At 39.0% G+C, this 16,516-nt stretch overlaps 1 protein-coding gene across 8 annotated transcripts in view; it reads left to right on the forward strand.

Annotated features, from left to right (window-relative positions):
- Nucleotides 1-16,516, forward strand: part of PLAGL1 (PLAG1 like zinc finger 1) — an 82,718-nt gene that overhangs the window by 37,284 nt on the left and 28,918 nt on the right. For all 8 annotated transcript variants that reach the window (XM_008531561.2, XM_070603208.1, XM_070603210.1 and 5 more), the window contains one exon: nt 15,760-15,833. The gene's annotated coding sequence lies outside the window, so the exon portion shown is untranslated. The remainder of the gene's footprint in view (nt 1-15,759; nt 15,834-16,516) is intronic.

The following is a 16,516-nucleotide window of genomic DNA, read 5'->3' on the forward strand; positions in this document are numbered from 1 at the left end:
AACCTCAGTGGGCCCCCACTGTTTTCTGGCAACTTGGACAATCAATTCTCAGGAAGATATTTAAGACATATTTCTCTTTAAACTTCGTGTTCCTCTTCTCCTATTCTCCCTCTCAAATGATGACCCTGTTTCCTTTTTCACTGATAAAATAGAAATACCTAAAAGAGAACTTCCATAAGCGCCCATCATGTCTACCCATCTACCTGCACCTGCAGCTGCACCTTTCGTTCTGGCTTCTTGTCTTCCTCCCCAGATGAACTGTCTGTCCACATCCAGTCTAAAGCTTACCTTGTAGTTATGTTCTTAGATTCCATCCCTTCTCACTTACTCAAGGATATTCTGTAGCCTTTGTTTCTTCTCTTCCCTGCATTACAGATTCCCCCCCACCCGCTTTACTTAAAAAAATTCGACTCCCATTTCCTCTAGTTACCACTCCATTTCATTTCCCAGTTTCCTTTTATACAATTTCTGTGTTTACTTTTTGTCTTGATCTCATTTCAGTCAGGCTTTGGTTCTCACTATTCCTCCAAAACTGCTTTGAATGTCACCGGTGACCGCCATCTTGCAAATCCAGCAATCAGTTCTCTGTCCTCGTCTTACTTGACCTGTCAGTAGCATTGACGCAGTTGATCATGCTTCTCTGTGAAACACGTGGCCCGCTTTAGCGTCTTTTGAGTGTCCATGTTTTCCCAGCTGCATTCCAGTTGCCATGACCACTCTTATCAGTCCTTCTTGCAGATACCTCTTCATTGCCCTGACCTCCAAACCGCAGGTGTCCCAGGGCACAGTCCTTGGACTGTTTCTCTCTCTGCCCTCACTCCCTTGCTAATCTCATTCAGGCTTTAACTACGTTCATATGCTGGTAACAATCAAATTTATGTTTCCAGTGTGAACCTCTCTCCTGAACTCTAAATTTAAATATCCAACTGCTGAGTGTCTTATAGGCATGTCAAACCTAACATGTCTACAGCTGAGCTCCTCTCCGCTCACAACCAAACTTTCTTCTTCTGTAGTCTTCCTCGCCTCAGTAAAGGGCAACTCTATTCCTCCAGTTGCTCAGGCCAGACTCTTTGGCACCATCATCATCTCTTCTGTCTCTCACCCTCTACACATCCAGCTGTCAAGAAACACTGTCAGCTCTACCTTAAATACATCCAGAAGATGACTGCTTCTCACCACCTCTACCACTCCCGTACTGGTCCAAGCCTTCATCATTTCTTTATTAAAATAGCCTTCTGACTCGCTTCCCTGCTTTACAGCTTCTCCCCATAACCTGTTCTCCAAACAGCGGCCAGTAAATTATTGAAAGCTCTAGGTCTGATCGTGTTACTTTTCTGCTCCAATGACTGCAGAGCCTCTCTTTACAGAGGCTGTTCCGCTGCTACATGATATCCCCCCGTTACCTCTGACCTAACCTTTTGCTGCTCCCCTCACTCACTGCTTTAGCTACACCAACATTCTTGGTCCTACGTCAGGTTTTGCAGTTACCGTCCCCACAAATAAGCACATGACTTGCATTCTTACCTCCTTCAGATCTTTGCTAAATTGTCGTCTCCTCAGCTACCCCTTCCCTGACCAGTCTAGTTCAAATTGCTGCTGTTTCTCTGTGCCTTACCTCCCAGCACTTCCTGTCTTTTCAGTATTTTATTTTTCAGTCACCATCTGATAGATATTTTACTTGTTTGTCTCCCTTCTTTCGAAGATGAGCCCCATGAGGGTGGAATTTTTGTGTTTTGTTCACAAACGTGGGAAAGTGGGCTGGGCAAAGGGAGGGTGTGGCAGTTACTGACTTGCCTAACGTGCTCTTCTCCTGTTGCCTCCCGACCACAGAGATGGGTAAGTGACTCAAGCTGGAGCCATCTTCGTATCCTGTCCTTCTCAGGTCCTAATCCTGGGGTGGGCGTGGGATCTAAGCCAGGCCAACTGGAGTTTTCCTTGGGATTTTGGTTTTTCTGACTGGAGGTGGCAATAAAGAAAGAATTCATATCTTGTCATGGATCCTCTTAGCTGTTAACAGACCATTAGACAAAAGATAAATACAGCCATGTACTATAATGACACAGGAAAGACTGCATACACTATTAAAATATAAAGAATAAGACTACCACTATTAGAACTCTAATCTCAAAATACCTAAGACACCAAGTTATTAATGCCTTTGGAAGACTTACAAAAATTGTCCATATACGAGGGGACAAAAAAATGAATGATACAAGAAGAATATTAGAGCAGATACAGAGGAAAATTTTAAGTGACTACCATAAAGTGCTAATAAATAAACTGTAAAACTTTCCGTGTGTAAGACACTAAAGAAAGTTATTTTGACTTAGTTTACCTGTTTGACTGACTAATTCTTCTTAATGTTCATGCAATAGTTACTTCCATGCTACGTAACTTCCACAGCTCAGAAAGATCACATAGATATATTTGAGGGGCTTATATAACCCTCATTAAAACCTAATAGCCAATACAAAAATTTTAAAATGTTTACTGTCAGTTATGAGAATCAGTGTAAGATCTGCAAATAAGATTTTAAAAAGAGCTATCTACTGTGACCAAATAGGACTTACCCGCAAGAGCACAAAGATGATTCAATATTAGGGAGTCTTATGTGTAAACTACATCATATCAATAGTTTCTTTTTTAAGTTTGGACTCAGTCCCATGGAACATTTAATAACATTTATCACTCATTTCTGGTAATCTCTTAGGAATCATATTTCCTTACTCTGGTACCAAATATTTGTTTTCAACCATTATCACATTTTTTAGTAACGGCAAAACCCACCAGCATTTCCACCAACATCAGGAGTGGTGACATGCTACCTACTAACGTGTTTGTATATGTTCTAGCAGGTGCGATGAGACAGGAAAGTAACTAGTTATTAGAGGAGGAGATAACACCAACATTTTATAGGCAATATGATGATAGACCTGTGAAATCCTGAAAATCAGTTATAGAGCTGTTAGAATTAATGCAATTCCATGAAATACACAAATGATAAATTTATATTTAGTGCAATAATTGGAAGTTTAAGATAATAGCTTTATTTCTTATGGCTAGAAAGAAACTAACGTACCAAGAATAATTCAAAGAGGAAATGTGTATTTTCAGGATTTTCTCCAATGAGTATATATAACTTTGTTGCCAGGAAATAAATAATAGATGTTAAGAAAGCAGAATATAAGTTTTCAATACTTAGAGGTAAGAAAAATCTAGTACTGGCACTCAAGCTCAGCTGAATTTGGTCAGTTGTAGGCTTTCCCAGCTAACTCAATAAGGAAATTTGAATGCTTGATTTGAGAACTTTAATTAGATTAAATATGATTAAAAAGCAACTTAAATCTATTATTTCCAAGTATTTCTGGGAGGAAAACTAGGTTTGAAATTTCTTTCAAGAATATACTTCATTTTTTTTTTCCAGTCCTTATTTGATTAGAAGTTCTTTGAGGGATGGGCCCCATGGCCTAGTGGTAAGTTTGGTGCACTCCACTCCAGCAGCCCAGGTTCAGTTCCTGAGCGCGGTCCTACCCGACTCGTTAGTGGCCATGATGTGGTGGAGACCCACATACAAAATAGAGGAAGAGTGGCAACGCATGTTAGCTCAGGGCCAATCTTCGTCAGCCAAAAAAAAAAAGTTATTTGGTCAAAAATGAGTAGATCATGATACTTTGAGTAAACGGTTCCTAATCCTATTTTACTACTGAGAACTGAGAGCATTCCATCTGAGTTTAGTTCTGGAAGCTCTCTTTTTAAGAGCTATAAATGAGGGAACAAACAGTCTGGCTTGAATTCTGACTGTGATGCCACTAAGTACATGACTCTGAGCCAGTCAATGAAGCCCTCTTAGCCACAGCTTGTCTTTTGTAAAATTGAAACAATAATAGCTGTGAGGCTTATGAGGATTAGTGGAGGTGACAGACCTGGCCATTTGCAACTTTCAGTAACTATTAATCCTTTAACTAGTCCTATATTTCTCAGTGTTATGAACTTGAGATACTAGTAATAAATTCTTTTATAATATATTTTATACAGAAAACAATCTTTTATTATTTATATTATTATATATAGTAAATTTTGAAGAATTATATATTTTTGTGGAAGAGGAAATGACTAGGAGACATGAGTGCTCTATAATATGACCCTGGACAAGTCACTTTTTGCATTTTTTGAGCTTTTAGGTAATTTCTACATCTTAACAATGTAGAGAGGGTGAAATAATCATGTAGATTTGTCAGTACTTATTTGTAAATATAAAGCACTAATGCAAATGTAAGGAATTGGAACTTCATACTGAGGGGACTTCCACCATGATGTCTATCCATGATGTAGTAAGAGGAACTGGATGTGTTTTCTTGCCTTAAACAGCCAAAAAAACAAAAACAAAGCATAAAATATATGAAACAAAGGTTTTCAAACATTGGACAGCAATTGGCATAAGACAGTGAATCCTGAGAGAAGGAAACAAATGATGTACCCAAAGCCACAGTGTGAGAAGGGAACCCAAGCACAGCCCAGTGGTCACCCTGGACTGAGGTGACAGAGTTGGGAATTCAGGGAGGCTGAGGCAGCTAGAATTTGCAGGACAGAGGACCAGAGGAGAAAGAGTTGCCCAAAGAGCGTTCTGGAGATCTTCCGAGAGTTCCTCTGTAGTCTTCAGCTGAGTGCTGATTAGTGCACGTAGGAGAACTACCCAAGGCTGGGGAAAGAAACACTGGAAGGGAAAAAAGTAGCTCACATAGGGCTGAGAAGTATGTGTCCCAACCATTCACAGTAGAAAAACCTTGTAATACTAGTGCCCTTAGATGGAGTAGTCAGAAGAGTGTTTGCTTAGGCATAATTAGCCCTAGACTAAAGGTTGCTCTGGTCCTTCCTAAAAAATCTTAAAAGTAAGCCATTAAAGAGGGATCATAAAACGTTTTCTGTAAAGGGCCAGGATGGAAAATATTTTAGGCTTTGCAGGACAAATGATCTCTGTTGCAGCTAATAATCTCTGCCGTTGTAATGTTAAAGCAGCCGTAGACAATATGTAAGTGAATAAGGATGGCTATATTCCAGTAAAACTTTATTTTCAGAAATAGGCTGTTGACTATAGTTTGCAGACTCCTGACTTAAGGGATCAAATTGTTTCTAGTAGCTTAACTCCATCTCAGAAAAAAGCTCAAGAATATTTAAAGAAATACAAAATATCTAGCACCTAACAAGGGATAGTATGCGTTGTCTAGCATTCAGTCAAAATTTACCAGATAGGCAGAAAAACAGGAAAATTCAATAGTGAAGAGAAAAATTAATCAATAGAAGTAGACTCAGAAATGACAGAGATTTGATAAAGATGTTAATAAATTTAATAAACAGATTTCATTTAAATAATATTTTAATAAACATATTTATTAAAAAACATTAAAACAGTTATCATAGCTATGTTCCATATGTTCAAGATAGTAAAGGAAAGCATAGGTTTGTTAAGGAGAGACATGAAAGCTATAAAAAGACCCATATTGAGCTTCTAGAGACAACATAAACATCTGAGATGAAAAATACACTGGATAGGATTAACAGCAGACTAGATGTTGCAGAAAGATTTTGTGAACTTGAAGACACAGCCATAGAAATTACACAAAATAAAACACACATACAAAAAGTGAAAAAACAAAACAGCCCATTAGTAAACCATGGGACAACTATAAATAGCTAAATATATGTGTAATTGAAATCTCTGAAGGAGAGAGGAAACAGAAGAAATATTTAAAGAAATGATGGCTGAAAGTTTGCTAAATTTGATGAAAATAGTAAGCCCACAAATCTCAGAAGCTCAGGGAATACCTAGCAAGGAACAAAAAAAATGAAGATTACACCAAGGCATACCATAATCAAATAATTTAAAACCAGTAATAAAGAAAAAGATTTTAAAGCAGAGAATAAAAACACTATAAATTTAGAGGAACAGAAAATGACTGCAGAGTTTTTGTCAAAAGCAATGCAAACCAGAAGACAGTGGAGCAACATCTTTAAAATAATGAAAAAAAAACCTGTCAACCTAAAAATCTATAACTAATGAAAATATCTTCCAAAAAAGATAGTGAAATAAAAACTTTTTCAGATGTATAAAAGCTGAAATAATTTATCACCATTAGATCCATACTACAAGAAAGATTAGAAGAAGCCCTTAGGAAGAAGGAAAATAATACCAGATGGAAATAAAGAGCACCAGAAATGGTAACCACTTGGGTAAATATATAAGATTTTTCTTATTTAAACGTTTTTAATAAGATAATTGATAGTTTAAACAAAAATATTAACAATATAGTTGGGGTTTATAACCTGTAAAATGTGTGACAATAATTGCACATAGGTCAGGAGGGGAAAAATTGAAATATAATATCATAAAGTTTTTATACTATATATGAAGAAGTATAATATCCCTTGAAGGTATGTTGTAATAAGCATATAAGTATAAACCCTAAGTTAACCACTAAAACATCAAAACAAAGAGTTGTAAGCCAAAGCAGATAAAATTAAATCAGAAAAAATAGTGCAAACAAAGGCAGAAAAAAAAAAAGGAAAAAGAATAGATGGGACAAATACAAAACAGATAACAAGATGCTGCATTTCAACCTAACCATATCAATAATCATATTGAGTATAAATGGTCTAAATACTCTGGTTAAAAAGCAAAGAATGTCAGAGTTTTTTAAAAAAACAAGAAGTAACTATATGCTGCCTGCAAAAAGAGCACTTCATATATATAAATATACAGATAGATTATAAGCTAAAGGATAGAAAACAATATACATTTTAACAGTAATTTTCAAAAGCCTGGAGTGGCTATGTTAATATTAAAGTAGAAATTAGAGCAAAGAATACTGCCAAGGTTAAAAGGGTTCTTTCACAATGATAAAGTGGTAAATTCACTAAGAGGACATAATCTTAAATGTATAGGCACCTAATAACAGTTTTAGTATGCACTAGGAGAAATAGACAAATCCACAATTACAGTCAGATTTCAACACACTTCTGTTAATAGATGACAGACCATGTAGATAGGAAATCGGTGCAGATACAGAAGACTTGAAAAGCCCTATCAGCCAACGTGACCTTCCTGACGTTTGTAGAACGTTCTTCCCAAGAACAGCAGAATACATTCTTTTCCAGTGCACGCAGAACGTTTATCAAGATCAGTCATACTTTGGGTAAGGAAACAAATCAATTAATGTAAAAGGATTTAAATTGTATAAAGAATGTTCTCTGACCATAATGGAATTAAATTAGAACAGAGAGATACCTGGAAAAATATGTTGTAACTGAACAGCACACTTCCAGATAACCCAGGGGCACATTCTAGGCCATACGGAACACCTTAAATTTAAAAGAACAGAAATCATACAAAATACATTCTCAGACTGCAGTAGAATTAAACTGTAGATCAATAACAGAAAGATACCTGGAAAATTCTCAAATATTTGGAAGTTAAATAACACTTCTAAGTAAACTCTAGGTCAAAGAAGAAGTCTCACAAAAAATTTTAGATTATTTAAAATAAAAGGAAATGAAAATGCAGTATATAAAAATGTGTGGGATGGGGGCTGGCCCGGTAGTGCAGTGGTTAAGTGTGCACATTCCACTTCAGTGGCCTGGGGTTCTCCAGTTCAGATCCCGGGTGTGGACATGGCACTGCTTGTCAAGCCATGCTGTGGTAGGTGTCCCACATATAAAGTAGAGGAAGATGGACACGGATGTTAGCTCAGGGCCAGTCTTCCTCATCAAAAAGAGGAGGATTGGTGGCAGATGTTAGCTCAGGGCTAATCTTCCTCAAAAAAAAAAAAAAAAGTGTGGGATGCAGCTAAAACAGTGCTTAGAGGGAAATTTATAGCATTAAGTGCATATATTGGGAAAAAAGATTTAAAATCAACAACATAAGTTTCCACCTTATGAAACTGAATAAAGAAGAGCAAATTAAATCTAAAGCAAGCAGAAGAAAGTAAATAAAAATTAGAAAAGTCAACACAATTGAAAATAGGAAAGCAATAGGAAAAAATCAACAAAACAAGGAAAAAAAGAAGACATAAATTACCAATATCAGTAATGAAAGAGGGGCCGTTGCTCCTGAGTTCATGGGTGGTACAGGGCTAAGAAGGGAATACTGCAAATAACCTCTGCCCACAAATTTGATCACTTGGATTGAAATGGGCCAATTCCTAGAAAGATACTTACAAACTATCAAAACTTACTCAAGGAGAAATAGATTATCTGAACAGCCCTATGTTTATTAAAGAAATCAAATTAATAGTTTAAAAAAAAAAAACAGAAACAACCATCACAAAAGCTTTCCAGAAAACACCAGGCCCCAGTGATTGCCCTGGTGAATTTTACCAGGTAACCCATGTGACAAAGAAGAAATGAAAAGAGAAATTGGACAATATTTTGAACTGAGTGGAAATGAAAAAACATATTTCCAAATAACTAGGGTGCAACTATAGCAGTGCTTTGAGGGAAGCTTAGAGCACTACATGCCTATGTTAGAAAAGAATAGTCTCAAATTAATGGCTTGAGGTAAGGGAGTGTTAAAATTGTCTTCAAATACCTGAATGTCTCTTATTGAAAAACATGTTTGTTTCACGTCGTTAAGGAAGACAAGTCGATGTGGTCACAAAAAGTTAACTTAGCTCCTTGTAGGAAAGAAAGGACCATGAGGCTTCCCCAGCTATGGGCTGAGTTTCTTTAGCAAGACACGTTCCCTTAGGTATTTTTAAGGGTTCTTTCCAACTATCAGTTTCTGTGATAAACGGTAGTGAAGGAAAAGTACATTTCTCAATGTTAACAGGCCTATGGGTTAACACGTACATTTAAAATGATGTCAGACTGTAGGTAATGCAATATGAGAATGAGCGCTTATTTTAAATATCACAGAACTGTAGACTTAGAGGCAGCTGGAAATGATGTTTAAACAACAGTGGCCTCAATTCCTTGCCTTTTTAATATGGAAGCCTTGGGTACATTTTTTTTTAAAAGGGAGATCCATTTAAGTTTGCAAATCAACAGAAGCATTGAAGGAGAACTAAATCACTAAATGACATATTTAGAATTCAGAGAAAATCTCATCAAGCTCAAGGACAATCAGGAATTAGACTGGACAGGCTTCTGTACTAGGTAAAAGGTTAGGCAAATGTCACCTTCTCTCCCAAGCCTTTTCTGGCCCTCCCAGACTTAGTGGCCTCTGTCCCCGTCTTCCCACAGTGTTATGCACACTCTGTACCATAGCATCTGCATACCACCATCTGTCTATAGCGTGTTATGAAAAATGACACGGGAGTGAGAAATAAGCTTTGCCATTTACCACTGGCAGTCTTTTCTTGTGCTGGAAAGTTAATTAGTTTTCTCCTAGTGAGTAGCATGAGGGTCAGATGAAGTAAAATATGTATTTGTTCTTTGAAAACTTTAAAGCACTAGCTATTACCAACAAATATTCCTGTTATGTATTTTTCTCTTCATGGGGCAACAGTCTGTGAATTTCTGCCTAGCAACAATACATTTCTACTGAAGATGGTTAAATAGCAAGAAGTAAGGCTGATGGTGCAGAAAAAGCACGTTGCTGTTCTATAGCAACTGGGGATTTGCCTCAATTAGTTTTTTTAAAGATAATTCAATAGCGTTTCTATTTTATATGATATCTTATCTTTTAGGACAGTTTGCTCTTGGTTTATTTCTTGTCCCCATAAAATTCTAGACTCGAATGGCAAATTTTTAGTGCTAGAGGGAATCATGTAATCCGGAGACTGGGGTTAATTTTTATGTCGTCTTATTGAATAAGAAGCATATTTTTTTTTTCCCTTTTAACAAGTATTGCGTTGGTTTGATTTTCACATCAATGGTCATTGCTCCCATTATTGAGCATTTGTTACAGGCTAAGCCTGCTCTCGGTGCTTTGTACAAGTTATCTAATGTGATCCCACAAACCCTGTGAGAGGCATTATTCCTTTTAGAGGTGAGGAAACTGAGTTTCTGAAAAGATTAATTGCTTAGTTTACAAAACTAAAATTTAATGTGGATCTGACACCAGAGTCCCAACTCTTAAACACTACCTCACTGAATAAAAGCGGTACAGTGCATTAGGCTTAGAAGTAGATAGGATTACTTATTTAATACAGTTATAGTGAGAGAACCTCAGTGAATAATTGTGTGCAGACAGGGGAGCTGGGCAGAGCGGAAATGGCATGGGGTTTAGAAACGAAATACTTAAAAAGTTGTGACTCTGCTGCTTAATTAGTTTTGTGACTTTGGCAGATCGATTATCTCCCTTGAGCCTGTTTTCCTCATTCAAAAATGGAAATTGGTAAGCCCACGTGTCTCAGATGGTCGTGCTGAAGATCAAGTGGATGTCACGAAGGCTTCTTAAATGCTGTGGAAAAGATTAGAGATGGATCGATGAATATGTTTTGTCATTTGCTGCAGCCTTTCTTTAAGGAGTAAATTTTCTGAGTGCTTTTAAAAAATGATTTGAGAGCCAGCCCTGATGGCCTAGTGGTTAAAGTTCGGCAGTCTCCCCGCTTTGGCAGCCTGGGTTCAGTTCCCCGTCGTGGAACCACACCACCTGTCTGTCAGTAGCCATGCTATGGTGGCAGCTCACATAGAAGAACTAGGACTTACAACTAGGATATACAACCATGCACTGGGGCTTTGGGGAGGAAAAAAGAATGATTTGATTTATAGAAACTTAGTGAGTTTCCAGAGCAGCTCTTTGGAATTACAGAGTGATTTATTATATAAGGAGGTACTACTTGTAAGACCAGCTTTCTTCCATGAGATACATCGTTTTTGAGGAATGGTTATTTCACAATGCCTTGTAAAGGAATTCTTCCCAGATATTTGTCTCCATTTGGAAGAGTTAGAAGACAGAGGCTCAAGATCAGTTAGAGCCAGAGTCAGCTTTGAGGTCCCTGGTAGAACTGTCACACTGCCGCTACTAAGAGGCGACCTCGTCTGTGCGGTGTAGAGGTCCGTACTCTCTAAGTTCATTTCTCTCCCAGCTTGAGAATAAGTGAAAGTCTTCTCCCTGAGGGCTGTTCAGCATCCTATACAAAATAGCATCTTTGGCAGTCAAACTAGTAGTCAGTGGAGGGGACCCCCACATCAGCGCTGAAGCTCAGAAGATGGCTACGTGGGAAGGTTGTGTTCTGTGTCAGGGAATGAGGCCTCCATACCTTTCATTCCAATATTGTTTATTTTCTTTTTGGTTTAGGAATTCTGAAACTTAACCCGTGTATTCCCATGTTTACTCAGGATTAGCACCAGAGATGGAATGGAACATAATAAAAATGAACACATTTTGTTTTAGGCTTTCACGAAGGTTGTGTCAAAGCAGCAGTTCAGAATTCAGTGGGGACTCTGGAAATGTTTTAATTATCTCTGTTCAGTGTAGGTAACCGATCAAGATAATCCATTTTCTTTCCTAGTCCCTCTTGTGCTCCATCCCCCCTCACTTGCTGTCTGCACTCCCGCACGTGCGCGTGCGCCCACACACACACACACGCACACACACCTCATTCACACACAGACCGTCACTTAAGAGCTTGAATTACCAGTTTCGGTGATTACCTAGCTCACATCAAAAACCTAACTGTTCTATGTCTGTTCACATTTTTGTTTTGCAAACGGAATTTACACAAACGGACTCTGTCGGTTGCGTGGCCTTCACTGGAGCTCAGGCCAAGGGACGCCCTAGGAGTTACGGCTCTGAGTTCATCCTATGGTAGGAGTTTACAGGGTGAGAACGAAGACGGACGGCTCGTAGAGCCGCACACCCATCCGCATTAGAACTATTCGGTTGAGATTAAAGCGTCCCAGGCGTTTGGCCAGGGTGACACGAAAGAAATGGGAGATGAAGTGAGACCATCGCTTGTGGGATTGCAGGATGGGGAAAGAAAGGGAGAGTGAGCCGGTGAAGTTTATTTATGGAATGTCAGGGGGCCACTGAGGCTCAGCAGGCCCCAGCAGCAGAGGACTTCCCTCCAGCTTGTTTTCTCCCTCTGACCTTGGATGAACTAGCGAGCAGTATATTATGCTGGACGATTGTGCTGGTTTGTCATGGTTAGCATTCTGGACTGTCACTGGAATGTAGGAAACGGATGAATTTGAATTGAACCATGAGGTGGTCCGCCGGGCCCTCTCCTGTCTCAAGGAAACCTGTCGCTGTTTGTCTGGGCCTGGCCTAATGAAAGCAATGGAGGGAGAGAGAGGTGGGCCTTTGATCTCTTTGTTGCAGCTGCTCCCTGGGAACTCGCTGAAATCAATGCCCTGTTTTCCTGAAGGAATGAATGGCTCTGCCTAACTAGCTTTGTGAAGCCGTGGGGGAATTCACTGCCTCTGTTTATTGACAGCTGAAAAGGAGCACATGGGGTGGAGTGGACCTTCTTGTGAAAACCAGGCACAGGGAAAATTAGACCTCAATTTAACACAGAGGAATTTGGAAATTCACCCCAAAGGAGACGCTGGTTTCTCATGCTTACATTAGAATTACTCAAGTTTGGGGCTGGTGCGTAATGAACAATGGAGGTTCTGTCACAACCATGTTATAAGTAGGAATATGGTATGCATAATAAATGATGTTAAGTAGAAGTTGATTCAACACCCTCCTCCTTTTTTTAAACACAGAAGTAGAGAAAGACAAATATTAACCATGATATCATCAGGTGATTCTTTTATTTTTGCTTTAAGAGAAAAAAAAATTGATACTTAAAATAAGCATTATTAACATAATATTACTAAGTCTCTAGAATGTCTTTCCTTCATTTATGTTTCAAAACGTCTTTGAACTCTGTATCTAAATTTCACTCTTACTGTCAGTTCGTGCTCTTCTGGATTGTGTGTTGCACGTGGGAATATTACGATAATACATTTATTTTTAAAAACTTATATTCTTGGGATATTGTAACCGGAAGTCTGTGTCAAACATCAATAAAAGTGGCTAATAAAGCAATATAGCACTCGAGATTAGCACTGTTCATAAATCCTAAAATTACTGTCTTTCTTTTGAGAATACAGTTTGGAAGAAGTCTTGAGTTTATCACAAGGAGCCATGGCTATACCTTCTTTAACTCTCCCTCACTTGCTTGTTTTCCCAGGAAGAATTTATGACTTCTTCCTCCGGCCCCCAGCCCTTTGTGCACACCTCTATTTTAGCACTTAACACATTGCCCGCAGCTCTTTGTTTAGGTGTATTCTTTTAGCTGGAAGTAAAGCGGCTGTGTCGTATTCATTTTTATATCTCCAGCCCAGCAAAGCTCTTGGCTCACTGCATGCGTGCTGGGTGAATGGGGGTTGATAGCGCCCTGTACATTACTGTGAATGTAATTACTTACCCAGGCTTCAAGTGCAAATACTACGTTTTAGGAAAACCTGATTGATCTTTTGTTACCTGATTGGTGCTTTAGCTTTTTAAACTCTTTCCTTTATGGAGAATTATTAAACACTTTTTTGATTTGGCTGGTTCGTTGGGCAGTTCCTCAGCCTCAGAACAGGAGGCATAAAAAGTGTCTGGCATTGTCCTTTTCAAAGCCAAGCTCTCTTCTCTAATATTCTTTCCTAAAAATAAATCTCAACCCAGTGTTTAGATATTTTCAGTAAGAAGATGAAAAATCTTTTCATTTGGAGTTTTGTAGACTTTCATTTGACCCGATTTAGTGATTGAGATGGATAAAGCTTACATTTTATATGATTTAATTCTATGATGCAATGTTAAATCATGCAAAACAAAACATCCTTTGACAGTTTCTTTAACCAGATTTACCACCCCTGGATGTTATGAACCCCTTTATGAAAGGAAGCAAACGCACACCTTCACTTCTCAGTGAAGAGTAGAAGAGAAATTTTGATTCTAAAGGGCTAACTACTGTGTTCACAGGACCCTACTCGATTTCTGAGCAGTTTTCCAGTTAAGACCTATTTCTTTTTAACCAGAGCTTTAAGTGGGAAATAGTTGCAAACATTCTTTGGGAAAATAACATCTTAAAGTCATAATGGGAAATTTTAGAAAATGTGGGAGAAAAAAGGTAAGCAGCACACAAGTACAGGAATGGGCTCATATTTTACTCTGTGTGTTATTTGAGTTTTATTTTTACCAGCAAGATTATTTTTGAAGAAATCCGTTTCAACTAAAGGTAGGGATGAAGCTTAAAATACAGGTTTACAAATTGGTGAGTGGCGGTAGCCATCTTGTAAAGGAACGGGCCTTTGCACGGGTGGTACGAATGTGGTAGACTCAGCAAGTTGTGATTCTGCTGAGATTTTAGATTTCTTACGAAACAGGAAAGCTACCACGGCCTTGATCACTGATAGACTCACCCCCATAAGTATTAACTTGTAGATAAGAAAGCTTAACACTTAGGTTTTATAACTTGGCTGCTCAGTCCTCCCCGTTTCTGGAAGTAATTTCATGTGACATCATGCCAAAGTAGGGAGGGGTCGGGGGTGGAAGGAGAAGTAGGAATCCACACTTTCCCATTGATTTTCAGCCTTTTGCGCTGAGGCGTATCTCTGTCTACATTGACAGAAAGAACTATATACAAGTCAAGGAAGTGACGGCAGTTCAAATTTGTGTTCTTGCTATTTTTGTAAAATCAGATAACCTCAACGACATGATCCTCTATAATAGAGCCTTTTTCCCAGGACCGAAGACTGCTGTAATATCCAAGAATAATTTCAAGTAATTTAAGAGTCAAACCCTCAAAATAGGTTTGGGGATCGACATATATTAGGTCTCTGTATTTGTGTGTGTTTATCTCCATAAGCACACTTCCTAGTGGAAAGATACCAGATACCTCCCTCTCAAACGGCTTCCCGTCCGTCCAGACGGACCAAATAAAGCAGCCCGAGTACAGACGTATCTAGTCACTGAGAGGGAGACCTCCTTGCTGTTAGACTGAGTTACAAGAGAGACTATTCTGACATAGATTTAAAGTGACCTCCGTTGGGAATGCTGTCACTGAGTCCTGCTGTCCAGGCCTCTCCTCTTGGTGGGAGGCTTGTCGTTGAAAAGAAGTTGGAGTTAAGCAAAGGGATTTTTTTTTCTCTTTTTGGTTTTTATTTTCCTGTTTGTTTGCTTTTGGCCTTTTAATGGCCTTTCCTTGCTCTTGAGTGTCCTCCTCCCCTCCTCCCCACTCACTCTCAGCCATGCTCAGGTTCTTGTGTCCTTTTCCCAAAGGATCGTGTTCTTAGTTGACGCTTTTAAAAGGTTCTGATCATCATCTAATTTATGCCTGAGGCCGGGAGGTATTTTGACTTGCATCGGGGTCTCCAGAAAATAACCGCCAATACATGACCGCTCCTTGCCTACCAGCCACAGTGTTAAGAACTTCACTCACATTAACTCATTTCATCCTCAAAAGGCTAGTGTGCCGTCATTACAGTTACTGTCTCCATTTCACAGGTGGGGAAGCCAAGGCAGAGAGAGGTTAAACCGATCGCGTGAGGTTTCTAAGTGGCTCCAGGTGGCACCTGGATGCACATCCCGGCGGTCTGGCCCCTCGGCCCACGCTCTTGACCACATCACTGTGTTGCCTCCCTAACCCGAAAAATCCTTCAAGACCTTAAAGGCGTGCCTCTGGAATGTTGGGATATGGCGCGATGGCAGGCTGACGGAGAGAAATTTTTCATCCTGGCATTCCTAGAATCATATTCTGTATATAAATGTCTGCTTACGCAGGACCAACGTGGTTTTCCTCAGTGCCGTTTTTTTATAACCTTTTGATGTTTTCCTCCCCCTAGGATTGCTCTCACGTCTGATGTGGCCTCTGTGTCATGTCACATCTGAAACTCCTCTGTACCTCAAACGTAGAAAGGTAAGTGTGCCTCTGCTAAACCCGCTGACTCCTGCCCGGGCGGCTCCCCCGTGGTCGGTCGTGAGTGTGTGTTCTCATCGCCACCTACGTTGGAGCCGCCACAGCCCTGCCTCTTCACAGTGGAGGGGATTATGTTCCAGAAAACACTGGCTCTCAGAGAATTTGCATTTGAGGAACATCAGGCCTTGAGGGACAAACAGTTGAGGAACACAAAAGCCTGTTTTTCACTCTTTAGAATAATCATGCTAAAAACCGTCATGGACATGTATTCATATTAATTTAGAAATAACGGGTATGACGTAATTGATTTTTATTTATCATGACTTGCTTACTAGAAACTTTGTGATCTCTCTCATATTTTAAAAAGATTTTAAAATGGTTTTATCTTAAAAACAAATACTAGGGGAAAATTTGGAGTGTTATCCTGCATTTAGAATCATATTTAGTGTGTGACATATATTACAATTCAAAGTCTGTAAATCTTGCTCCTAAAACCATAATATGAGGTAGCTCTCATTTTACATATATTCTGTCTGAATTTCCTAAAGTTACGAAATAAGTGTGCCCCTAAATCCAGTGTTTATTTGGGGGAACTCGTGGTTGGCAGGATCCTCGTATTTATCAGAAGTTTTTCTTTCTTATCATTCTCCACCATACATGTGGAGATTATGATTTGTTTTAAC

This window comes from Equus przewalskii, chromosome 32, assembly GCF_037783145.1.
Source record: "Equus przewalskii isolate Varuska chromosome 32, EquPr2, whole genome shotgun sequence".
Lineage (NCBI taxonomy): Eukaryota > Metazoa > Chordata > Mammalia > Perissodactyla > Equidae > Equus > Equus przewalskii.